The sequence below is a fragment of the Phalacrocorax aristotelis genome, chromosome 14 (assembly GCF_949628215.1).
Source record: "Phalacrocorax aristotelis chromosome 14, bGulAri2.1, whole genome shotgun sequence".
Classification (NCBI taxonomy): domain Eukaryota; kingdom Metazoa; phylum Chordata; class Aves; order Suliformes; family Phalacrocoracidae; genus Phalacrocorax; species Phalacrocorax aristotelis.
The window spans coordinates 5,496,917-5,522,713 of NC_134289.1; the positions used below are offsets into that span (position 1 = coordinate 5,496,917).

Genomic DNA, 25,797 nt, shown 5'->3' on the forward strand with positions numbered 1-25,797 from the left:
TATTTCTTTCTCCCTCCTGTTTTCTTGAATGCCTTTTCCACTTTTACAGAGGAGTACACGATTCAGTGTTCAGTATCTGTTAGTATTTTTCCCTTTTTGCTCAACTGTGGCATTCTACCAGTACAGCAAAACATATTCTGTTGTTTTTTTTATTTTTATTGGAGCAATAGAACTTCTAGTTCTGAGTTGAGTGCTGTGTAACTTGTCTCAGAATCAGGCAAGGAAGGTCAATCCCTTCCATGGTCAAAAAGCCATCAGTCAGATTAAGCATAAATTAAGTTTCCTGTGGTTCAAACCACATCTTCAGAAGTTGTCATTAATGTATCTTAGAATGGAGAGAGAAGTAGCTGAGAGGTATTTGAAGGAATCATAAAATAATAGAATATTTCAGGTTGGAAAAGGCCCTTAAGATCATGAAGTCCAACCTAGCACTGCCAAGTCCACCACTAAACCATGTCCCTAAGTACCATGCCAGGGAGTGTATTTCAGGGAGCATGTTCATCTTTTATAGCTCCGATTTTGCCTGATAAAAATGGAGATTTTACATTATGTACATATATATGAGAACAAATGTAGTTTGTTTTAAGCAGTCAGCACACTTTGGAAGGAATGTCTTAGTGTTCATGTCATGATACAGCTGAAAATAGCAGGGTGAATTACTTGATAATGGAAGTTTCTATGATTGTGGCAATCTGTTCTGTGTACAGAAACAAAACCTGGTCTTTTTATCTCTGATAAGTCTTATTTTAAAAGAAAAAAGAACAAGAGAAAGTTTAATGTCTTTATTAATGATCTGGATGAGACGATTGAGTGCATCCTCAGTAAGTTTGCAGATGACACCAAGCTGGGCAGGAGTGTTGATCTGCTCAAGGGTAGGAAGGCTCTACAGAAGGATCTGGACAGGCTGGATCAATGTGCTGAGGCCAATTGTATGAGGTTTGACAAGGCCAAGTGCCGGGTCCTGCACTTGGGTCACACCAACCCCATGCAACGCTACAGGCTTGGGGAAGAGTGACTGGAAAGCTGTGCGGTGGAGAAGGACCTGTGGGTGCAGGGTGACAGTCGGCTGAATGTGAGCCAGCAGTGCCCAGGTGGCCAAGGAGACCAACAGCATCCTGGCTTGTGTCAGCAGTGGCGTGGCCAGCAGGGGCAGGGCAGTGATTGTGGCCCTGTGCTTGGCACTGGTGAGGCCGCACCTGGAATCCTGTGTTCATTTTTGTGCCCCTCAGTACAAGAGGGACATTGAGGTGCTGTAGCGTGTCCAGAGAAGGGCAACGAGGCTGGTAAAGGGTCTGGAGCCCAAGTCTGATGGGGGGCAGCTGAGGGAGCTGGGGGTGTTTAGTCTGGAGAAGAGGAGGCTGAGGGGAGACCTCATCGCTCTCTACAACTACCTGAAAGGAGGTTGTAGCGAGGTGGGTGTTTGTCTCTTCTCCCAAGTAACGAGTAATGGGACGAGAGGAAATGGCCTCAGGGTGCATCGGGGAGGTTTAGATTGGATATTAGGAGAAATGCCTTCCCTGAAAGAGTGGTCAGGCATTGGAAGAGGCTGCCCGGAGAGGTGGTGGAGTCACCATCAGTGAGGGTATTCAAAGAACGTGTAGGCATGGCACTTCAGGGCACGGTTTAGGAAGCCTGGGGGCGTTGGGTTGACGGTTGCACTTGATGAGCTTAGAGGTCTTCTCCAGCCTTAATGATTCTATGATTCTAGTTAAAAAAAAAATATAATTCAAGACATTAAGTATAGTTGAAGTATATGTGATTAAATTAACAGAGAAACTACATGCAAAGGAAAGATGAGTGTTTTGACAGGTGTGGTACAGTTATCACAACACCTGTCTCTATAATTCAAACAATATTTTTCTTTTCTCCATTTGTTTGCTTTCTGAATTGTATCTGCTATTTTAGTTTTTAGAAAACAATGGTGTTGCACGCATCAACGGTATTGTGGTCTTCCTGACTTCCCTCTAGTCTGCTCCCCCAGCTGATATGCTGTGGTGTTCGCAAGATTCTGAACAGTAGAAATGGATCATGAACTCATCAGGAATCACTTCCGGCAAATAAAAGTGCTAAGCTCTTCTCTATAGACCCTAGTCCTTCTGTGGTTTTGACAGACAATTTGAAACCTGGAGCTCTGCCAGTAGACAAGGTCCCTGCAGTCAGAAGCTTTGTGTCTTCTCTTTGGAAATTATATTCTCTTTTATCATATATTTAGATAAGAACCTTGGGGTAAAGATCCTGACATACCATATGCATTGCACAACGCCAAAAGCATTGAGTGTTTAAAATAATATAACTCTTCAAATACTTAATCATAATGCTCTGGACTGAGTATGTCAAGAGGCTGTGGATCTGCCAATTGCCTGGGGTTTCCTGGGCTTGACCTGGCCTAGGAGAATGGTTTTTTACACAGTGCTCTTTTTTTAAGGAGAAAAGTCTTGGCTATCTTGATTTTTGGGGTACTTCCTTCTGTTTCCCATTAAAAAGCAGGTGAATTTTTTTGTTGTTGTTGAGACACGCTTTTTTCCTCACCCCGTGTATCACCTTCCCAATTCTCCCTTACATCTTTATGTTCCTAATGGATTGGTGTGTAAGAAGGAGTAGAAGAGTAAAAGAAAAATAATGTGAAAAAATATAACGGAGCCACTACACATGTAGAACTCTGCTAACGGTGCTAAACTTAGTTGCAGAGATCATAGATGGGCATGAAGAGCAGCAGGGTGTTACAGGATGTGGCTTGCTCAGGGACAGTATACACTGACTCCAAGCAAAGCACCAGTACTTTACCTTGCTTTGAAAAGATTTTATTCAGTTTTATCCTTAAATGTGCAATTATAGCCAGTGTTATCTTAACTATTAGTTGAATAGGTTTTCAGAGCCGAGCTTAGGCGTAGGTGGTGGTAGGCAATTGATGAGATTGGCTGGATGAAGGATTGTAGTATTTGTGTCCTTTCTGACTGTGCTTCAGGTTGCATCAGGCGCAAGAGCAGAGCTCCTCTTGCATTCCCTGTGAGGAGGCTGGGTTATTTCTGTGTACCAGACTCTGCTTTTATTGAATCCCCCAAGACCCTGTGGAACTCTGCAGCATGCAGTTGTGTCTTGGCCTTTCATGTTTCTTCTCTCTCTGTTCTGACACAGCTCAGCAAAGGGGGCTGGCACAGCGCTCTTTTCTGCATCCTGGTGCTGGGCTACTTTGCAGATCTGAGTGGATCTATTTAATGTGGGGGACTTCAGTGATGCTGAAGATGTACTATGCACTCTCTAGTATCTTCTGTAGCTCTGTGTGAGGAAGAGGTGTGGGGTAGCAGATATGCTCTGTAACCTTCTGAGAGTGGGTGGAAGGGGGGATCCTTCAATGCTTTTTGTGACACAGAGCGTGTCTGCCTGCCTCCGGCCTCCCTGTCCTTGGACTGTTTTCAGGCCTTGGACAACACATCCAATACAGCCCTGTGAAATCCAGAAGAGGCAAGTGATAACTCGCTTTTGAGAATGGATTGAATATGCTTCAGGGAAGTGCTTGCTCACAGGACCCCAATAACTGACTGATTACTTCCAGTGCCCTCATCCATCCACATCTGCCTGAAATGCTATGGCTCCCTGCCAGCTTCATTTCCTTAAGACCTGATCTTGGCTCTCCAACGAGGAGGACAAAATAGGCTTACCAAAATTATTTGTCTGCACTGCTAAGAGCATTTAGGACTACTGATTTTAACCCGAAATGAGCCTGTTAAGGTTTTTTGTGTGTGAGACTGTTCTAGAGACAAATGCAGATATCTGGCAGGAGGAAACTAAGTGTAGGCTACATAACACAAAGTTTAGTCATATAAAACAACAGTGATCTCATGTGCTAGATAGTTGGTTGATAATTTTATGTAAATTCTAATTAGTTGTCACAAAAAAAAGGTAGTCTTTCAAGTTTTCAAACTTGTTTCTTTTTCAAATCTCTTATTCCATGTAGCGATCAGTGGTCAGAGTAAAATCCAAAATGCTACTTTTTGGCTCTTAACAAGGGGCGTGAAGATAAATACATGAACAGAGTTAACTGAAAACTGCCTGAGAGCAGGAGGTCAGCAGAAACAAAGCACTGAAACAATGAACTTCATCAGTTACAAAAGACAACTTAAAAATCTTTAAAATCTGGCAGGTCAGTTCATAGCTTCAAAGTGATTTCCTGTTACTGGCACACCCTATATGTGCTTGCAATGAAAATGGAGCACAAGGATGACTTAAAAAAGAACATCAGTTATTTTCTATAGGGTTTGTATATCATATCTGAAGTTTGTTACCATGACTTTTCCTAAGATTTTCACCACTTAAAAAATAATTTCCAGAATCTATCTGTGAACACAGTTTTGATAAATGCAACTTACAGCTCAAGCACAGACAGACTGCCAGTGATACATTTTCTTTGTGGTTTTTTTTCCTCTTTCATTTACCAGCCTGTTGCTGGGCAAGCTGCTTAGCCTTGCCCCAGTAGTGTGTCAAAGCAAATCTGACTTTTGTTGCTGTTGAACTACCCATAACATACATGTCCAGGTGAGGGAGAGGACAATATACAAAAGAAAAAATATATCAACCAGCATGAGTTTTCCCACTGCCACTCTGAGAACCAGCTATTGCATGCTACTCCTCTCAGTAAATCACTGCAGTGAAGGCTGTAAGAAAATGAAATACATCAAGGTTCCATCTTATTTCTTGTATGAATGTGGTCGTGCTAAAATGAATGGTCTCACTGTTGAATGAGAAAAACAATCACAAGCCTAGATGTCTCTGAAGATAAAATAGAAATACATTACATTGTGGAATGTACAATTGAAAAATCTGCCGTCTTCTGAGAATTAATACATGAACATATAAACTCCCTGGTGATCTAATAACCCCAAAATAAGTCAACATTTTTGCATTAGTGAACTGAAAACACATTTATCTTGTATATGTGTATTATTAGTTATAGAGTTGGCCAGGTATTTCATGTTGGAGTAATCTGATAGGAGAAAAATGTTTCATCCTTAAATTAAGACGTTCTTTTCCTTGCAGAATTGCATTTCAAGGGCATCAGATTGACTAAATTCAAGCTGTTAAGACATGGATAATTTATGTCTTAAACTGTGGCATTCAGCTGAATTCAGTAAGCTAAAGATGTAATAGGAGGGGAAAAAAGGTGTAGATGATTCGGAACATGCAGAAAGTCAGAAGTCAGGAGCAATGAAGCATTTACTAAGACTTACATTATGCAAGTTAGATTTATATAAAATATTAGGCTATTCTTACTGATATTAACTAGTCTAAAGAAAGCAGTGGGCCCTGATAACTTAAATTCATAAGAACATTCTGTTTATAGTAGTACTCCTGGAAAAATATTCATGACAAATACTGTTGCTTAGACTCAAGTCTATCTCATTCCTACAGATGGCAAAGATCTGCACCTTTGGAATTCACGCAGATATGTTGTCTTAAGGCAGGTTGCTCAATGCTCTCAATGTAGCTAAGTGCATTTTTTTTTTTTTTTGAGAGGAACTGCATTTTACCTTTATTTGCATGCAGGTGTCACTCACGACTGCGTGTTGGTATATTAATGTTAGACTACTGCTTTGCTTTAATGCAGATGAATTGTATTTAATATCTTCTAGTTATCATCTTCCTCTCTGGCAGTGCTCCAAATACTTTGTAAGACTATATAGAGATTTCTGTAAGTTAACAAGTAAGGGAGTTAAAATATATAATAATCCCATAAATTGATGTTGAGGAATGAGTGTTGTTTCAAGAAGATGTGAACGCAAAATAAAAACAGGGAGTCTTTTTCGTTCGTTTTTTCACGTCATGGAGTGTACAGTAATTAACACCCTGAGCAGGGCAACAATCCACATTACAATTAGGCAGAGAGGAAAGCAAGCAGCAGTCTTAAGTTAGGAGACTAGACCAGCTAAAGAGGAAAAATCTAGAAACATATTGTGAATAAGAACATAAATATTTTGCATGAAGATTTTACTGTCACTGTCAAATCCCCCCCAGCTAACTCAGTTTAGGCCAGTGTGTTTACAGCATGAATTACAGAGCTTGTAATATACGAACTTGAATCTATTTCTTCAAATAAAAATGCTTGTCCTGGAATGCTTCAGTAATAGGATCTGTGCATTTGTGGTTTTGGTGTGGTTTTTTTTTTTTAATGGGACAAAGTCATTATTTTTGTACAGGCCTCTGATGTTTTGCACAGCAATACATACTAAAGTAGTATGCATGCTTGTTATAGTTCCTTCTATATGGATGTTATGGGGTTCTTGTTTAGGAGAATATAGAGAAAAACACCTTTTTCTTTTTCTATGTAGCTTGAGTATTGTTTTTAGTTATAAGATATATTGTATTTAGTTATAAGATTTTGGGTTGGTCTTCTCTCTATTTTCCTGTTGAGTTAAAATGATTTAAAATGTTCTTTGGTTTACTTGCCCACTCTGTGATCTGCAGAAGTCCGTGTCCATGTAGGCTTACTTCGTAGCTACTTGTAGTGAAACAAATTTATCGTATGAAGTGTCCTGATTACCCTTGCTATAATATAGAAAGTACTCTTGGATTTTTCCAAATTAATATCGCTATTTAAATGTGAGTGGTTTGTAACTGGGGCAAAAGTTTAATTTGTGTGGGCGAGTGATTTGGATGAAAGTTCATGCTTGTATGTTTTTAGACTGCATTGTTCGTACAGGGGAGATGGCAAAAGAAGTAGATTTGTATGAATAAACAATATCATGAGGGAGTGGGGTGTTTCCTAAGTGAAAGATTAATCTTTTACTAGAGTCATCTACTTGCTTGTAAGAAAGAGATTGTGTCTTCATTTTTATGAGAACTACAAGAAACTTGAAAGTTGTATTGGTGCTGCCTCTTGATACTAAATTTGGTTGTCAGATTTTAAGCCATTTGTGGCTTTTATTTTTCCATATTTACCTCAAAGTTTGTTGAGACTGAAGTATGCCTGTGTCCTGGAACTGAATGATTGAATATTTTCAGAAGCAATCTGCATGTTCAGTTGTGGTATATTTGATTTCCTTACTCTGTGATTTGTGCATACGCATTTCTTTTCATGCCTGGCAATCATGAAATGTGTATATGTGGGGGTTTTTATGACCATGGAAAAGATTGCAGCTATCCCTACTGAGGACAACCTAATTCTGTTACGTTTTTATACGTTGCAGAGTTATGTGCAAGCCCTGAAAGGCTTAAGGAGGCAATAAGTTTATTGACTGATGGTCCTTGTTATCCTATCAATTAAACCAGCAGGATGTCTACAAGCAGCTTAGATTCCAGCAGGAGAGCCAGTGCTCAGAGATTAAACTAGAGGGGATTTTTCTAGGGGACAGATCTTGCAAGACTGGTTTGTCAGTCTTCTGTGTATTCTTGGTAAAGGAATATCTAGTGGGGTGGGTTTTTTCCTTTTTTTTCTTTAGAGATTTCTGCTCTGTCTGGACGGTAAATAGAAGTAACCTTTCTTTTTCTTTTAATATCTCAAGGTAACAAGCACGTGCTTTCTCACTAAAATCAGTAATTTTTTTTTAATCGTCTTTCAAGGGTTGAGGTAGCAGGGTTGATGCTCAAACAGTTGCTGTTTGAGTAAATTTTCTGTTTCTGCTATCTAGACTGTCTCACATGGAAGCATCTGCTTGTTTGCAAGGAAATAATAAATTTCATTCCAGGTAGATCTTCCCACAGCATAGCTAGTCTCTCTGACAAGAAATAAGCTCATGCATTAGATGGAATCATAGTGGAATAATGGCTCTATAAAGCTGTGATATATACAGAATCAAAGTTTTATTGGTAACATCTTTAGCATAAAAATGTTGAGTCATGTTTCAGTTGCTCCATGAAATTCAGAATTTTGAGAACCCAGGTTAGTTTTCTTACAGTAAAAGATTGCAATATGCAGGACAGTGAAAAGGTCCATGATACATGATTTGCTTCATAATATGCTCTGAGTTTCATGGAGGGGGGGGGGGGGGGGGGAAGTATGGTGACGTATGAATTTGACTGCAGAATCTCCGTGTCACTGGGACAGGCCAATCCAAATTTTTCTTTCCCTGTCATATTAAGAGCATTAAAAAAATTAAAATAATAATTTTCTGAACATAACCACACAAGCAAAGTTCTCTGTCTAGGTACAGTATATACCAAAAAGGTAAGTTTATTTGGTGATATAAATGAAACCTTTTCTGGACAGAATTTTATTGGTGTGGGTATATTGATAAAGCCTTTGTGTTGTGATACTCTTTGTGTCAAATTGCTTTGGGAGTTACTACAAGTATGGAAAAAATCTAACGAAAAAATATATTCAGATCTATTTATGAGGGTTTTGGTTTTCTTGGGTTTGGTTTCTTTTTTTTAAACATAAACTAAAAGGTACATCAAGAGAACATTATTCCATTACAGAATTAGACGAACTATGTCAATAATATTGGACTGTGACCTACTCTGACAGTTGTCTTGATCTAAAATTTTGTTAAAACCTCCAGTGACAGATTCCATAACATCCCTTGGTTGTCCTTAATGTTTCACTGGAAGTTCCTCTTCCTAATGTCTAAACTGAATCTTCCTTAATACATTTAAGATCATTGCATCTTGGAGTTGCTATCATGGACAGAAGTAGATTATTCCATTTTGCTTCACCGAAGTATTATCATGCATTCTCTCAGGCTTCTCTGTTTTAAAACTGCTAGCCGCAAATAATTCGGTCTTTTCTCCTAGGTCATGCTTTTGACACCTTCAGTTATATCCTGGGGCTCAAATAGTTCTACTCCTTTATTAAAGGATGCTGCTGATAAGTAGACCAGAAGGATTTCTTCTAGTGTCTCCTATTTACACATATGTGATTTGACTTACCTTCTAAGCAAGCACAATCATCGTTATGATCCTTGAACAATTTCCTGCGTTGTCTAATCAGTTGTTCCTAATTGTACACTGCGCAGCTGACTGTTCCTGCCTACATGTGATGACTTGTGCACATCCTTACTGAACTGTATCCTGTCTGAGTGCATCACACCTACTGATGAGCATTACTTTGAGTTCAAATCCTGTCCTCCAGTGCACTAAGGTCCGTTATCCTCCTGCACGCCCAACAAATCCCTTTCTATTTTCTTATCCAAGTTAAGTTGCATTGTGAGGCACCCAAAACAGACCCCTGCAGAAAATCATGTAATGCATTCCTCTGTAGTTGCAATGAATCATTGGTAACTGCTCTTAAGAAGTCTCCATTGATTCCAGAGTAATTTAATCTTTTTTTTCCCCATTTATTTATGAGAAAGTCCCATGAGACTGTCAAGTGTCTAGTCATATTATGAGACATTTACTACTAATCTTATGACCACAAGAACAGAGGAAGCAGGAGATTAGACTGAGTTGGCAAGGCTTGTTCTGACAAACCCATGGTGGCTATTACTCATTCCTGTGTCTATTTCCAGCTAACTAAATAGTGTACGTCATTATTTGTTCTATTTTTTGCCCCAGGAATTTAAGTGTAACTGACTTGTCTGATTCCTCGGTTTCTCTGAAAAAGGACTAGTCAATTTTGCTCCCTTTCAGTCTTACATTTCATGCAGGTCTCACAGAATCATAGAATGGTAGGGGTTGGAAGGGACCTCTGGAGATCATCTCGTCCAACCCCCCTGCTTGAGCAGGCACACCCAGAGCAGGGGGCACAGGACCGTGTCCAGGCGGGTTTTGAATGTCTCCAGGGAAGGAGACTCCACAGCCTCTCTGGGCAGCCTGTGCCACTGCTCTGGCACACTCCGGAAAGAAGTTTTTTCTCATATTGAGGTGGAAGTTCCTGTGTTCCAGCTTGTGCCCATCACCCCTTGTCCTGTCATTGGGCACTATTGAAAAGAGCCTAGTCCCATCGTCCTGACACCCACCTTTTAGATATTTATAGGTATTGATGAAATCCCCCCATAGTCTTCTCTTCTCCAGGCTGAAGAAACCCAAGTGTCTCAGCCTTTCCTCGTAAGTGAGATGTTCCAGCCTCCTGATCATCTTGGTAGCTCTCTGCTAGTCTTGCTCCAGCAGTTCCACGTCCTTCTTAAACTGGGGGGCCCAAAACTGGACACAGTACTCCAGATGTGGTCTCACTAGGGCAGAGCAGAGGGGGAGGATAACCTCTCTCGATCTACCGGCCACACTTCTTTTAATGCAGCCCAGGATACCATTGGCTGCATTGGCCAAAAGGGTACATTGGTGGCTCATGGTCACCTTGCTGCCTGCCAGCACTCCAAGGTCCTTCTCAGCAGAGCCACTTTCCAGTAGTTCAGCCCCCAGCCTGTACTGGTACATGGGGTTCTTCCTCCCCAGGGGCAGGACCTTGCACTTGCTCTTGTTGAATTTCATGAGGTTCCCCTCGGCCCAGCTCTCCAGCCTGTCCACGTCTCGTTGGATGGCAGCACAGCCTTCTGGTGTATCAGCCACCCCTCCCAGCGTGGTATCATCAGCGAACTTGCTGAGGTTACGCTCTGTCCCATCATCCAGGTCACTGATGAATATGTTGAACAGGACTGGACCCAGCACAGACCCCTGGGGAACACCACTAGTGACAGGCCTCCATCCAGACTCTGCTCCGTTGATCACGACCCTCTGAGTTCTGTTGTTGAGGCAGTTCTCTGTCCACCTCACTGTCCTCTCATCCAGCCCACACTTCCTTAGCTTGCCTGTGAGGATGCTATGGGAGACAGTGTCGAATGCCTTACTGAAGTCAAGATAGACAACATCCACTGCTCTCCCTTCATTGACCCAGCCAGTCGTGCCATCATAGAATGCTATCAGGTCGGTCAAGCATGATCTTCCCCTGGTGAATCCATGTTGACTGCTTCTGATAACCTTCTTTTCCTCTACATGGCTGGAGGTGGCCTCCAGGATGAACTGCTCCATCACCTTTCCAGGGACGGAGGTGAGGCTGGCTGGTCTGTGGTTTCCCAGGTCCTTCTCCTTGCCCTTTTTGAAGACTGGAGTGACATTTGCTTTCCTCCAGTCCTCAGGCACCTCTCCTGTCCCCCACGGTCTTTCAAAGATGATGGAGAGTGGCTTGACAGGAACATCCACCAGCTCCTTCAGCACTCGTGGGTGCATCCCATTGGGGTCCATGGATTTGTGAGGATCCAGTTTGCCTCGGTGTCTTCTGAGCCAATCCTCCTCAACCAAGGGGAAGTCTTCCTTTCTGCAGTTTTTTTTCTCTCTCCTCTGGGGGCTGGGACGTCTGAGGGCCAGCCTTAGCAGTAAAGACCAAGGCAAAGAAGGCATTCAGTAACTCCACCTTCTCTGCACCCTGTGTCACCAGGGCCCCTTCCTTGTTCAGCAGTGGGCCCGCTGTACCCCCAGTCTTCCTTTTACTGCTGATGTCTTTGAAGAAGCCCTTCTTGTTACCTGACATCCCTTGCCAGATTTATTTCGAAGCAGGCCTTGGCCTTCCTCGTCGCATCTCTGCATACCCTGACAACATTCCTATATTCCTCCCAAGTGGCTAGTCCCTTTTTCCACGTACTGTGAACCTCCCTCTTCCATTTGAGTTTCTCTAGAAGCTCTCCGCTCATCCATGCGGGTCTCCTGTATCCTCTGCCTGACTTCTTTCTCCTGGGGATGCACCAATCTTGAGCTCGGAGGAAGTACGTCCTTGAATACTGTCCAGCTCTCTTGGACCACCCCTGCCTTCTAGAGCTTCTAGAGCCCTAGCCCACAGGATTCTTCCTAGCAGGTCTTTTGAAGAGGCCAAAGTTGGCCCTCTTGAAGTCCAAGGTTGTAACCTGACTCGTAGCCCTGCTTCTACCACGCAGGATCCTGAACTCCACCATCTCATGGTCACTGCAGCCAAGGCTACCCCCAACTCTCACATCCTCAATCAGCCCTTCCTTGATTGTTAGGACAAGGTCAGGCAGCACATCTTGCCTTGTTGGTTCCAACACCACTTGCATCAAAACATTGTCCTCAGTGCTCTGCAGGAACATTCTGGATTGTGCATGGCTCGCTGTGTTGTGTTTCCAGCAAATATCAGGATGGCTGAAGATGCCCACAAAGACCAGGGCCTGTGATTGCAAGGCTACTTCTAGGTGTCTGTAGAAGGCTTCATCAGCTTCCTCTTCTTGATCAGGTGGCCTGTAGCAAACACCCACAGCAGTGTTGCCCATATTTGCCTGTCCCTCAATTTTTACCCACAAGCTCTCAACTTGTTCTCCTTCCACTCCAAGGCAGAGCTCGATGCATTCCAGTTGCTCCCTCACGTAAAGAGCAACTCCCCCACCTCGCCTTGCTGGTCTGTCTTTCCTGATAAGCCTGTAGCCACCCGTGACCACATTCCAGTGATGTGAGCTATCCCACCATGTGATTGCAATAAGGTCATGGCCCTGCGACTGCACACAGACCTCTAGTTTCTCCTGCTTATTCCCCATGCTGCGTGCGTTGGTGTACAAGCATTTCAGAAAGGTACTTGGGCACGCAAGTTTCCCTGGAGGGATACACAAAGATCCATTATAGCCATGCACAGCAAGAGAGTGTTTCCATGCTCTCTTACAGGGGAACATTGGTAGCAAGGAGCTTTGATAGCTTTCTCATCAATCAGTGAGTTCCTTGTTGTCATAGGATGATATTTATTCAACTGAACTGCCTTACTGGAACACATTGCTGTTTATTTTGCAGGTTTTCATAGTACCTTTCCAAGAGTATTGAGCGCCATCATTAAACTAAAGTGGCTTTCAGAACTTCACGTAGTTCCTCCATGTTGGTTAAAATCTAAAAGAGTTTCCCTCTCACCACTTGTTCACCTTCCTTCCCAAACACTAATAACCTTCAGAACTTGCTGCTCATTTTCTATGCTACTATATTCCCTTCCCCACTGGGTAGTTCAAAGCCTGTGTTGTAAGTCCTGCACTTTGGATGCTTCTACCAGCTGTACACAGAAAAGCTTCCCTTATGTTATATTCTCGGTAGGGTTTGCTGTACAGATCTTCCTCTCCCCTGCTGGTTCACTCTTGAGAACTCTTGTTTGCAGCATCTTGCTTGCAGGTCTTGCTGGGGCACAGGACTGCTGGGTTTTAATGTCCTCATTCACAGACCTGTCAAGATTCCTGTATTATATAAACCTTGTGTAAAAGCTTATGCAACATTATGATCTGTAAGGTGCTACACTCTTAAGGAACTTTGACAAAGATTTTTATTAAAAATATTATAAAACAGCACTTCCATATTTGTGCATGAGAATCAATATTTATATTTGGACTAGGTCTGAGTGCTGACTTTATATCTTTGGAAATAACAAAAATTTGGCTTAAAAGTTGAAATGCTTAAGGGATGTTATTTTTCAAAGACTGTGCCAAGTTCTTTGTCCTTGATATAGATATACTGCTCAGGATGTTTTTATTGGTTGAAATCATCACCTAGTGAAGTGATGCATGATCCTCAGTCATAACTGAAGGAGGCAATTCATTCCCTAATTTTCTGGGAAGTAACATATCTGAATATTCTACAGAAGAAGCAAGAATTATAGAGGATGCTTCATTTGTTGAACACTACCAAATGTGATGTATGTGCTATTTTGATTTGACCTTCTTTTCTTTAAGTAAACCAGCCTGGAGCTGGAGCTGGAGCTGGGAGTGGTGGCTAAAATAAGATTTTCCTTGGTGAGAAGTGAAGAAAAGGAAAGAGAAGAGGGAGATATGTATACAGATGTCTTGTAAACATTTTCAAATTTTGCTTTCTCACAGCTTTCTTGTGTGACCTTGAGCAAGCCTCTTATTACCAGACCTACTGGAGGACTTCACTAAATGCCTCCAACCAAGAGTTAAAAATCTGTAGGTGTATAAGGATTTGCCAGTGAAATTCTGTGGATATTTGAAGTTCCTTTTGTCAGACTATAATGGATTTATGTCAGACTAGGTAAATCCTGTCAGCGTAGGATGAGAAGACAGTAGGTTGGCCCCTACACTAGGCCAGTCTGGCATGGGATCTTCATATTAAAAATTTGCTCTCACTTGTTTCACCTGAGTGAAGCAGTTCAGTGAAGTTCACTCTGAGCATAACTGATACACCTTTACAGGGTCAGAGGTAGCATAAAACATATAGTCTGAGTCCCTATATTTGTGGTTGTATTTTCTTTTAAGTAGGAGAAAACCCTGTTGTTCAGATGCTGAAATAATGCAAGTTAGAAGTGGAATAACAGTTTGGAATGTAGAGCCTTGATTAGGACAAACTGTCTAACGAATGATGTTATGTCATGGTGAAAATGACAGTAATAGTAGTTGGTAAAAGAGTATCTGAAGGGAATGTTATATTGTATTGATCTAAGCCTGACAGGCATATACTAGCTTCTCACAGAAAAATAAATTATCTTATAAAATGTTTCTCTACCTTGGCACTTCGTAAAAGTCAGGTTAGATGAAATTCAAAGCTTTGCAAAATGACTGAGCTGTGAGCGGAGAATGGTTTGAGAACATAATGCTTGGGAACGATGGACAAATCCTGCAGGAACACTGCTCCTGATGTGCTTGCTCCAGGAACCCTTAGTACACAACAGCAAAAGCAGACTCTGCCAGGAGCAGTTGCATCGTCGTGTATTTTCTAAGGCTGAGCTTGTGTTGCAGTTACTATGCCCTTACTACTTGCCCATACTTCAGTGCTTTAGTAGATAGAACGTTCACATAGGAAATAGAAAAATTGGATTTAGTGTACTGCCTGAACCTGAAGAGTTAATGCAGGATGTGGATTCCCCCCGCCCATGTGGATGCTCCTGACTGCCTGGCCACAGGTTAGGAGGTAGGGATCTCTGTGTCTCCTATGAAACTCAAGTTCTGAAACCAGTTAGAATTATGTAACAGTTGAACTTCATCGCTCGCCCCTGGCTAACAACTTTGAGGGAAGAACTCATAAGCCCTATTCATGAGGTTTCTGCCACTTGAATAGTAGATACCCATACAGCCTTTGGATTCCAGCTGTTTGAGGATACTGCTAAGCTGGAACAATGCTACACAGGGCTGAAACAAAACTCAAGGTAGAAATTAATGTTGCATACACTAACAAGTTATTTGTTAGTCTTGTCTTGAATCCAAGACAATGTTCTTACGTTGTAGTTTGTGACAGTAGTGAGTTGGGCTCTTAGTCTTCCTTTTTGTATTGCCTCCCTCCCACCCCTTCACCAGCACACATTCTGCATAAAGTTGCATTCTGTATTTTGCATTTGCATAATGTTACCCATATTCTGTTTCCCTCTAAAACTCACTCTAGTCCTTCAGCACTTATTTCTTATCCAATTACTCTGTATCAGCTTTTGTTCAATCTGTCTCCTTCCTCCTCCAAGCCTTTCTGTCATCTGTCATCCACACCTCATTTCTGTGTGTTCATTCTGAAGTTTACTCATTCATTTTGCTCACAGAAAGATGTTTATTGCATTAGATTCAAACAAACATAGCAATTCCACCCACACGTATACTCTTTCCCTTTATTCTCTTCTGTCTGCACACAAAAGATACAGTACTGTTGGGTGTGTATGTGTTTATGCAGGGTCTGAAGGATTACTGTTAAGAGTTGGAGCGTGTATATGCATGGACTGACAGGTCACAGTGATTTTGTGTATGGAGGAAGGAGGGCAAAGGATAAGTCATAACAAAGGCCACTGCCCCAACCTAGTTTTGACCTTCATGATCTGAATTCAACCTTCCTGTCCCTCTAGAACTCCAGATCCGTGTCCCAACCCAGCCAAAATGCATCTGATTGTGATGTACAGGCCTGTCATCACTGACCCTTTTTTCATCAAGGACTTGGGAGACCACAGTTGGACCTTCCCCTCGCTTGATGGGACTCTAATATTTTCTAGACCAGGCTCTAATATTTTCCTTTATTTGTTACCTAGCTTTTGTTAAAACATGAGTCTGTATTGTAATAGCTTCATGGTTTGAGTGCTGCAGCTGGTTCCTTTTCAGTATAGACCTAATTACCACTCAGTTGATCTACCCTGAAGTCTGCCTTCATGTCATTTAGTGAAATTGTGGCTTTATACATGGCCATTATGGAACAAAGCTTTCTTTGCAGGTAAGATTTTGATACTTGTAACAGTGCTCTTATAAGTAATGATAATAAATTCTGCTGGCAGTGCAACACTGAATGCTTTCCTATGTCCAATTTTAATCTAGGTTTATTTCATTGAGTAAGAAAGACTTTTTTCTGCATTAATTTAACCATGGATCTAACTTTACATTGTAAGAAAAAGAGATAATTTGTAATAAAGTCTTATTTCAGTCAAGCTTTGCATATGCAACAAATTATATTAATTTTAGCTGTAACTTGGTTGGTTAGCACCGGGAGAAAGATGAGCATCCTCTTTGATTTGTAGGAGGAAAGCACAAACTGTACTGCAGGACAATTTTATGTAGTTTATTTTAGCTAGATCACAAGGGGTTGAAAAAAAAAAAAAAAGGTGCATTTTATTGTAGATACTTACCAAGTTATGTTATCTGCACTCAAGAAATTCAGCACTGGATTTACTAAAATGTAAAAGAGATTAACAGACCACATGATCACAAAGTACAGTTAAATATCCTTCAGGGAAAGGAGAACTGGAAGCTAAGATCTCCTAATGATGATTCCCGCTTTCATTTTGGGACCTGGGAAAGATGTCTCTGAGAAGTTCCTGCAGATGGTATGTCTGAAGTGCGGAGTTGCTGTACTAAAGAGATGTATTTAATTTGTACTTGGAACATGGCCCAGAAATGGAGAACGAGACCTAGAATTGCTGTTATGCATTCAAAAGTTCTGATTAGCAGGCTACTGGTTGATCTTAGGTGTTCTTGACATTGTCTGTTAATGTGCAGTGAGTGTAGACTGGATATAGAAAAAGTTACAGTTCAAATGTATTATCAGGAAAGTACTTCAGGTTGTACTCTAGCACAATCAATACTAAATCTAACTTGGAACAGTCAGTTTAGGCACAGTCAGTTCAGAAAAGATTTGAGTATAAAGCAGCTATTACAAGTGCTGGTTGAATGGGAGTTAAAAGCATGGAGAAATCAGGTGATTGAGGCATATTCATGATTCTGTTTTAGTATAAGATTTCTAATCATGGACTGAAAAACCTTTAAAAGGATAGAAGGCAGAGCCTTGTTAGTGTCTTCCAGATCTTTCTGTATGCTGCTGTACTGAGGAAATGCTGACCATGGAAGTATAGTTTTGAGAAAGAGAAAGCAATTCTATTTACAAAACAGCCATTTCACTGTCAGACTCTGTCCTGAGTATATTCTCTGTACATGTATTTTAGTGATATTACAGCTGTATTGCATGGCTTAAATTAAATTCTACAATCATTAGAGATATAAATGAGTGTCATAGCCATGTTGTTTGGTGGATATTACTGATATTCTCTGGTCTGTTCTGTAACTAAGCAAACCTGCTGCTGAATTTCTTGTATGCAGAAACCTAGTTGTGCTCCAGCCCAGTACCTGGTTGTACTCAGAGGTACTAGTTGCCTACTCTGAACTGCTCACATACTCACAAACCATTGCAGAAAGTGGCAAAGGGAAAGTATGAGGCAGAAGTCCTTGGAGCTGATGGTGTCAATACCTTTGAAATATATTTTGAGTAATAGCTTGCTGTTTTGGTTAGTTATTGATTCTCTTTACTGACTGATACAGATATTATACTATGCTTCTAGCAAGGACAGACACTAGATAGAAGTATTATACATTTCTTCATACATTTGGATGGTAAGCTAATGTTGTTAGTGTCTGCTTGAGTGTCTTGAGAAAATACTGCAGTATTTCTCCTCTTCTGTTAAGTTAGCAGAGGCCAATAAATTCTTTCAGGATCTGAACAGTGTGCAGCATCACATTTCACTTCCTTACTATTAGTTTATAGACAAATAATAGATGCGCCAGAAATGAACTGCTCACCATATGTCTTTGGGTAAGAGTCCTGGCAAAGGTTATGTTTTCACTAATAGCCAGTGTTTTTAGAGCAGTACTTTGTATGTCAAGGATCTGAACCTAAATGAAGGGGCTAAAGTCTATGGAGCTTAAATTTGATTGCAGGCCAGAACTTTGGAGATGCTGATTATGTTTTATTGCTAAACGGACAGAGAGGAGAGTATAGGTACAGAGACAAGTACTACTTCTCTTTCCTGCCATTCATTTACAATCACCATTGTTCATGTGACTTGTGACAAAGGGCTTTTTGTATGCTGATTCCTGAACGAAATCCAAAGTTTATGAAGCTATGTGTGAGGCATGTTGTGAGCTACATGCCCCGATAATTCTAATTTTCCAAATTCTACTATAGCAAATACCCCCAAACCCCAACCAGATAAGGGAGATCCTGGTGCGTTCATCAGGATGCTTTGAGGCAGCTGTAATTGACCTAGTCCTATTCAGATATCAGAGACTGGATGCTTGACTAAATATATATTTAGTTGCATCCACATAGGTTATTCCTTTTTTCCTTTATGGATATTGCTTTGTGCATGTGTCCTCTGAAAGTGAAGTGTTCTACCAAGATCTTGTTTTTTCCAGCCTTCTCTGATACAGAGTTTGACAGATGTAGGAAATATATGTATAAACATGACTGTATGCTCTCAAAAAGCTGCTTTGGGGATGGAACCGAACCATGTTTTGTGTAGTCAAGTATTAAGGCACATCTCTCACAGTGTTTGGAAAAAAAACCCAAAACAAACAAACAAACAAAACCCCAAACCAACCAACCAAACAAAAAAAACCCACAAAACCCCCCTACCCCTACAACAAAACACCCCTTTTCTGGTGGGTTCAGGTGAATTGATGTTAGCCATAATGTAAACAAGGTTCCAGGTTATTGCAGCGCATTGGCTGTTCTGGTAGTTAAGTTGGAAACAAAGACTTGGAACAAAATGAAAAGAGTGGTCCTAGTCAAAGAATCTAGTTTGAATTAGAGCTTCCTTTGGTATTGCTAATATGAGTTCAGTAGAGGCAGTACTAGCACTGGTGGGAATTGTTCTGCAAGGTTTTCAGGCACAGACAAGATTTATTTAGTTAGAAAACCAAAGTTAAAAGCTTAAGCATGTCCATTAATTAAATATTAAAATGCATACTTGCCTTTTAGCAAGATGTGCTTAATTGTAATACTTAATCCTCTTTTTTTGGAAGGAAGTAATGCTAATAAAATGTAACTAGTTAAATCTTATAGAAATTTTAAATTATGCATTTTACCATGCATGTAAATTTTACTATGTTCATACATATTATAAGAATGGTTTGAGAACTTTTGTATATGAAGACTTTATACGCTTGTATAATAATTTTGCTGCAATATTATTTTATATGTCACAAAAATGTCATAATGATTTATTTACGACTACCAGCTCCTCTAGTTTCTCCTTATAATTAAAGTATCACAGAATAATTCCTACTGGAAGAGACCTCATGAGGGTTCTAGTACAACCTCCTGCTCAAAGCAGGGTCAGTTTGGGGTTCAGATGAGGTTGTTCAGGGCTTTATCCAGTTGCATCTTGGAAATCTCCAAGGACAGAGACTGCACAACCTGTCTGGGCGACCTGCTCCACTGTCGAGGTGTCCTCCTGGGGAAAAAGATTTTTCTTAAATCTAGTCTGGACCTTTCTTTTTTTGACTTACACCTGTTGTCTCTCATCCTCCTACTGTGCTCTGCTGTGCAGACCTTGACTCTGTCTTATTGATGACCTCCGTGTAGGTACTGCAGGAGCTGCTGTTAGCTGCACCCAAAGCTGTATCTTCCCCAGGCTAGGCAAGCCCTGTTCTCTCAGCCACTCTGTACAGGGAGGTGTTCCAGCCCTCTGGCAATTTGAGGGCCCTCCACTTATGTCACCACAGCTTACAGATGTCTTTCCTGTATCAGAGGGCCCAAAACTAGGTGCAGTTTTCTAGATGTGGTCTAACAAGCCCCAAGTAAAGGGGGATACTCCTGTTAGCTCCTTGGAAGCACTGTGGCTGCACCTCAGCAGAGGGGCAGCCGAGGGGTGGTTTGTACTTTCTATGGGTTCTGATAGGCATTCAAACATTGTGTCAGCCCCTTGATCCAGAAGAATTACTGCTAGTAAAATTTTTTCCAGGTGTCCTCCTTTGCTGCAAAAATTATCTGTGTAGGTGTTTGCTTGGAAGAACTGTAGAACTCATAGCTATGTGATTGTAGACCTATGCATAGTGTACTAATAAATACCTTGTGAAAATAATGGAGTTTTCATAAGACAGAATTTCTTGCCACCTCCAATTTTAAATATTTCCATAGATATGGGGAGAGACTTAGAGAAGTTTGTGAATTGACAGGTTTTACCTGTACATTGTAATTCATTACAAGATTGATGAGAATTTGTGTGGCACAGAAGAAAAGTTATTTTCATAATAGAAAAAATAAAATTGTATTTTCATATCATGTCCATGCAGTGTAATCCTGTCATGACAGGAAGAGACAAATGCGGCTGCTGCACCAGTAACAGAAGAATGAATGGCAATATCTCTCTGCTGCAGAGAATCATTTACTGTTGCTTTTTTAATACCATTTTTAAAGATGAACAAATCAGATACTTTAGGTATAAATGCTTTATGAACAGGACTTAGGGACAACTGTTTCCCATTCCCAGGGTTTTACTCCATGAGCTGGACAGTGGCTTACTAAAATTAAATTGTTGAGTACAATTTTTATAATTGTATCTTTCTGTGAATATGTGTAACAGGCAGATGTGTATATACGCATACTATCAATTCTAAATTTAAACACAGATACAATGCCAAGAGATGTGTAGCTTCTTTGTTTGTCTGACACTACCTGTCATGTACATTATCTATTAGATCTATTTCTGTAGCATTGATTAATTCTGATCACATAGAAAGGTCCCTTCCAACCCAAACTATTAAAAAATCCCAACTGCCTCCCCCCCCCAACATAACTGGACCAAATGAAGAATTTTTTTTCTTCTAAATTCTCCTTCATTTCTCTTTTATGTGCTTTTAAAAGCAGTCTTTCAAATACTTAAGCAATTATTTTACTGTAGCCCTTTAATCTTTGGCTGTGATTATAATTTAGGTTCTCCATTCAAAACTAATAATTTTAAAGCAGATAATGTCTTATTAAACAAAATGTTCTTCCACAGATATATGTTTGTGTTTCCCTCATTGGATTTTTTTCTCTTCACCTTCCCGGTCATCTAGTTAAGCCAGCATTTCCTGATCATCATCAATAATTTTCTACAACACCTAGATATAGACATATAAAAATGAATAATATTAACTTTTTTGGTTTTGTATCTGTTAACTTCTCTTAACAGATGAAGCACTGAATACAAGGTGTATTCCTTGAAATGCTTTGGCATGTAAATCAGAATATGAGATAATGATTTGATTTCTTTTTAATGTTAGCTTATGAAACTTGTCAGCTCTTCTTGTGTATTTGTCTTTTTATAAAAAAGGATTCTTCTGAAATACCAGTTTTGTGCCCAAGAAAACTTTTACTATATTCACTCTTGTTCTTTGAGTAAGTTATACCTTCATGAAGTACAAAACTTTACGGCACAAAGTCCTGTCCTAGGGTAAGGTGTAAAGCCAGTGATTGTGTTGCAGCTGTAGCAGTCTGAAGATAAAAACTTGTGCAGGTCATAGGAGAGCTAGTGCTTGTATTAGGCTAATAGGCAATGCTTTTGAACAAAGGCATGCCTACTTTTTTCTCCATATCCATGAATTGTTCTAGTAAAATACATTATTGGCTCATAAAGAATCCCATTGTTTATATGACTGCTTTTTCTTCTCTTTTGCCTTCTGAAAAAATCTAAAGTAACTGTTTTCTCTAGTCTGAAGATGCTACTTTTTGAAACAGAAACACAAATCTCATTTTAAAAAAAATTCCAGTTGCTTTCTCATCTCCCTACCGTACTCTTTTCTTATTTTAAACTGGGACTCAAACATTCATGGGTCAGAGTGGGATTGAGATCTAAGGATTCCAGTCTAGCCTTGGCTTGCTTCTGTGAGCAAAACACTAAAAACTGCTTCATGCTTCCAACCAGACAGCTTATGGAAGCAATTACCTGTATTTGACAGTCCTCATTATTATGAAACTCTCATTTATTTATTTGCTTCTCATGTCTGACTCTGTTAATATGAATAGTCTTAATGATGAGGTGGGGGCTGTAAGGGTAAGTGAAGCCCTATGGTTTGATTGTATGTGTAGTTCTTATGTGTAAATACTGATACGTTGTACCATGACCTGTAGGCTTGCTTTTCAGAATGGCTAAGGAAGCCTGCTAGACCAAGTTCGGAGGACTACTATTTTGCCATAAGATATGTTGATTTAGGAAACTTTCCTTGCTGTTACATTTTTAGTAGCCTCAGTCTGCTGTTAGCAATATTACTGACATGCGTAAGGTCTGGATGTGCATTAGGGAACAGTGAGCCATTTTAAATTTCCTGGAGAACCTGGCCTTTGAAAGCTTGAATGATACATTTGGTGTCTATGCTGAAAACCAACACCCACCTTCCCCCTGCCCCCAACCCTACAAAAGCATTGTATGACATTAACTTATTTTCAAATACTGTGCACCTTCATTACTGGATTTAAATACATTGCATAAATGCTAACCAAATATACACCATTCCTTGTTTTTTTCATATTATATTTGATTTGTTGCACACAATTTTTTAGCTTTTTGGCTGTAGGGCTTTTTCCTTAAGATTACAGTATTTCTCCATTGTGAATGGTTAGAAAATACTTTATAGCAAACCACTGAACGAGATGTTAGCTTTATTCTGTGATTGAAGATAGCATGGAGTTACAGATGCATTTCTATCTGGGAAAACCATATTCTTTTCATCCAGAATAATTTGAATAGAATAAATTTTGTTCAAGTGACCATTTTATGATTTGTATTTTTTTTTCTTCAATACTGGTAAAACTCAACATAGTGTGAATATTTAGCATGTTATAAATATCTTGTATTCACATTTTTAATGGCTTATACATTTTGGGGATTTAATTATATGGATGGTGCTATTGTAAGAAATTCAGGAAGTAACTAAAAGACAGTGGCAAAATAAATCTTATATGACAAGAATTCAGTATTTTCAGGTTCATCTGGGAAATAAGTTGTTTCAATGGCCCCTAATTGCCTTAAACATGGTATTAATAAACAAAAACCAGTGTTTCAAGGGGATGAAGTGGAGCAGTTCTTGAGGTACTACAAAATCTGCCACTGAAAAAAAAAGGAAAGTCACTTTGCTAGGATTAAAATTTCTCTCATTTGACTCTACAAAGATTTTTATTAGGAAGTTGTAGGGGAAATCAAAATGTGAAGAAGAATTACATTTTGAAGGTAAAATATGAACAGATGCTCTGGACAATAGGGGAGGGCTGCATAACACTGTCTTCAGGGTTACAGAGCAGGAGGAGATTTACACAAGTCAATATTCATCTTCATTCTGAAAAATTCAGTAATAAAACCTGAAAGGACTACATTGACATCTTTATAATAGCGAAGTCATTATTTACCATTGTGTCACAGTGCGTTGGGGAAAACTGGTATAGAAGTGAACTGTGGGTTTTTTTAAAGTTGAATATTTTTGGAGATATTTCTGTCATAAATAAGTGTATATCATTTATAAGACCAACCATTTAGAAATATAGGCTATAATTTATTTTCCTCTATATCTGTGGAAGTCTGCAGGTTGTAAATGGTTTATTCATTAAAGTATTACTCACATGAGTAATTTTATTGGAGTTCTGTATTAGCCACCTTAGCAGAATGGAGCAGCTGACCTCTAAACTGGTTACTTGAAAAGATGAAATTCTTTTGTCTAAATTTGTCTAAGTGTCTAAAATTGTTGGTGGGGAGGTAAAGAAAACAAAACAAACCGGAAAAAGTACATTATATATTTACATTGTAAATGTTTTAACAGTCACTGACTGAAGTCCAGTGCTTTAGTTTAGAAACATTTGTGAAAGAACAGGCCTTGTGATTTTAAAGGGTCAGCTCTAACTTTTGGACATAAGTATTTCCTTAGAGTACTGCATATTCCATGACTAGGTTAATTCACCCTTAGGAGAGTAAAAAGTCAATATTCATATGATACTATAATTCAAGGCAGAAGGCCATATGGCTTTGGTTCTGCCATTTTTTAGCAGCTAAAAATCCTGTTGAGTTGAATGAGACTACTGTGTACAGAGACTTAAAGCATTGGTTTTCATGGCCATAATCCAATAAAGCTGTTTAAATGTACAAGTAGGTTCACATGCACGGAGCGGTGGCATAAACATAAACAAGAATACATTTATATATTGCAAAATTGCTTCCAGGAACCAGTCAGCTCTCTAAGAGTTTAAAACTTGTGTTTACGTTGAAAAAAATAGGAAAATAATTTTGCTTTTGGAAGTGCGTTTCCATTGAAACTAGCTTACACAAAATTATTTTGATATTGTCAACATTTCTTTTCTGAGAAAAATAAAACAAAACAAAAAGTGGCGGGGGGGCAAGGGGAAGACTTTTAACCAGATAGAATTGCTGTATTTTGACATTTGTTGTCAAGGTAATGTTAGTCAACTACAGGAAGTTTGGAAGTTCAGTTCAGCACAACCCAATCACTTACTGAAGAAGACCACAGTCAACCATTCAAAAAAATGCACCTTACTAAATCCTTCCTAGCATTCAAAGGGGTGCTGTAATCCTAAAAAGTTCAGCTTTCTATTTCTCATTCATGCTCTAAATTTTTCATTATGTCTTGCATTGGACAGCAGATACAATCTTATGTGGATTTAAGGATTATTTGGTCACTTCATGATCTTTCTTGGTATATATGCTTTTAAACAAAGGGGAACAGAAAGACATTAGATTGTGGTACTTATAAATAATAAAATCATGGTGATAAGTAAATGATAACAAACATGTTGACTGATCAAAAAAATTATTAGCCTGTAGATTAAAACAAGTCTATCTAATCATTCCGTATTTAGCAACGTTTTATAGAAGTGAAGTTCACAACATAGCTTGAAATTCTAGATCTAATCTGTTAGAATATGAATTAAAGTCCATAAGTCCATTTTGTTTAAAGCATCTTAATTCTTTATAGAAAATTAATAATAGGAGAAAACAGATTTTCAAAATTATTTTTAGGGGGTAAGACAGGAAAGAGTTTCTTGAAATGCATTGCAAAATAGTGTTTTATTGTCCATAGTACTTTTGGCAACAAGTAATAGTGACACATAAGAGATCCTTGCATGTCCCAGCTTGTATGTGCCACGCTAAAAATATTTTCTTCCTCTATTGATGTCTGGCAAGTGAAAAAAAAAACAAACAAAACAAAACAAAAACCCCACACCCTAAAAAAAACCAAAACAACCCCACAACCAAAGAAAAAATACTCTGCCTCTTCCATGTTCCTGTATTCCTATAACCGTGTTGTTTGAACACTGCTGCACAGTATTTCCAGTGACCCTACCTCTAAAAACCCTCAATAGGTCTTGATTATATTGTCTTAAAGAACTTCTGTGAGATTAGTAAGAAGTAGGAAATCAGTAATGTCAGGAGACATGCAAGCAAGGAGTGACAACTCTGAGAAGATTCTTTGTTAACTAATGATCTTTAAACTGTAATTATTAGGAAACAGGGAACTATTATGCTATTCCATATTTATCCAAACAAACAAATCCCTGGGTTGACAGCTGGTTAGACTGAGTAAATAGAGGTTACGACAGTCATTAGATTTGCAAGACTTGCTTCTAATATGTGAAAGGATGTAAGATTGGAAGTGATAGAAATTCAGTGGTATTGTTAGCATTTTTTACTGCTAAAATTAAAGCAATTTATTGCAATACTAG

At 39.5% G+C, this 25,797-nt stretch overlaps 1 protein-coding gene across 7 annotated transcripts in view; it reads left to right on the forward strand.

The window, feature by feature from the left end:
• The window catches only part of CTNNA3 (catenin alpha 3), a 562,887-nt gene that overhangs the window by 76,338 nt on the left and 460,752 nt on the right, over positions 1-25,797 (forward strand). The gene's annotated exons all lie outside the window — the stretch shown is intronic.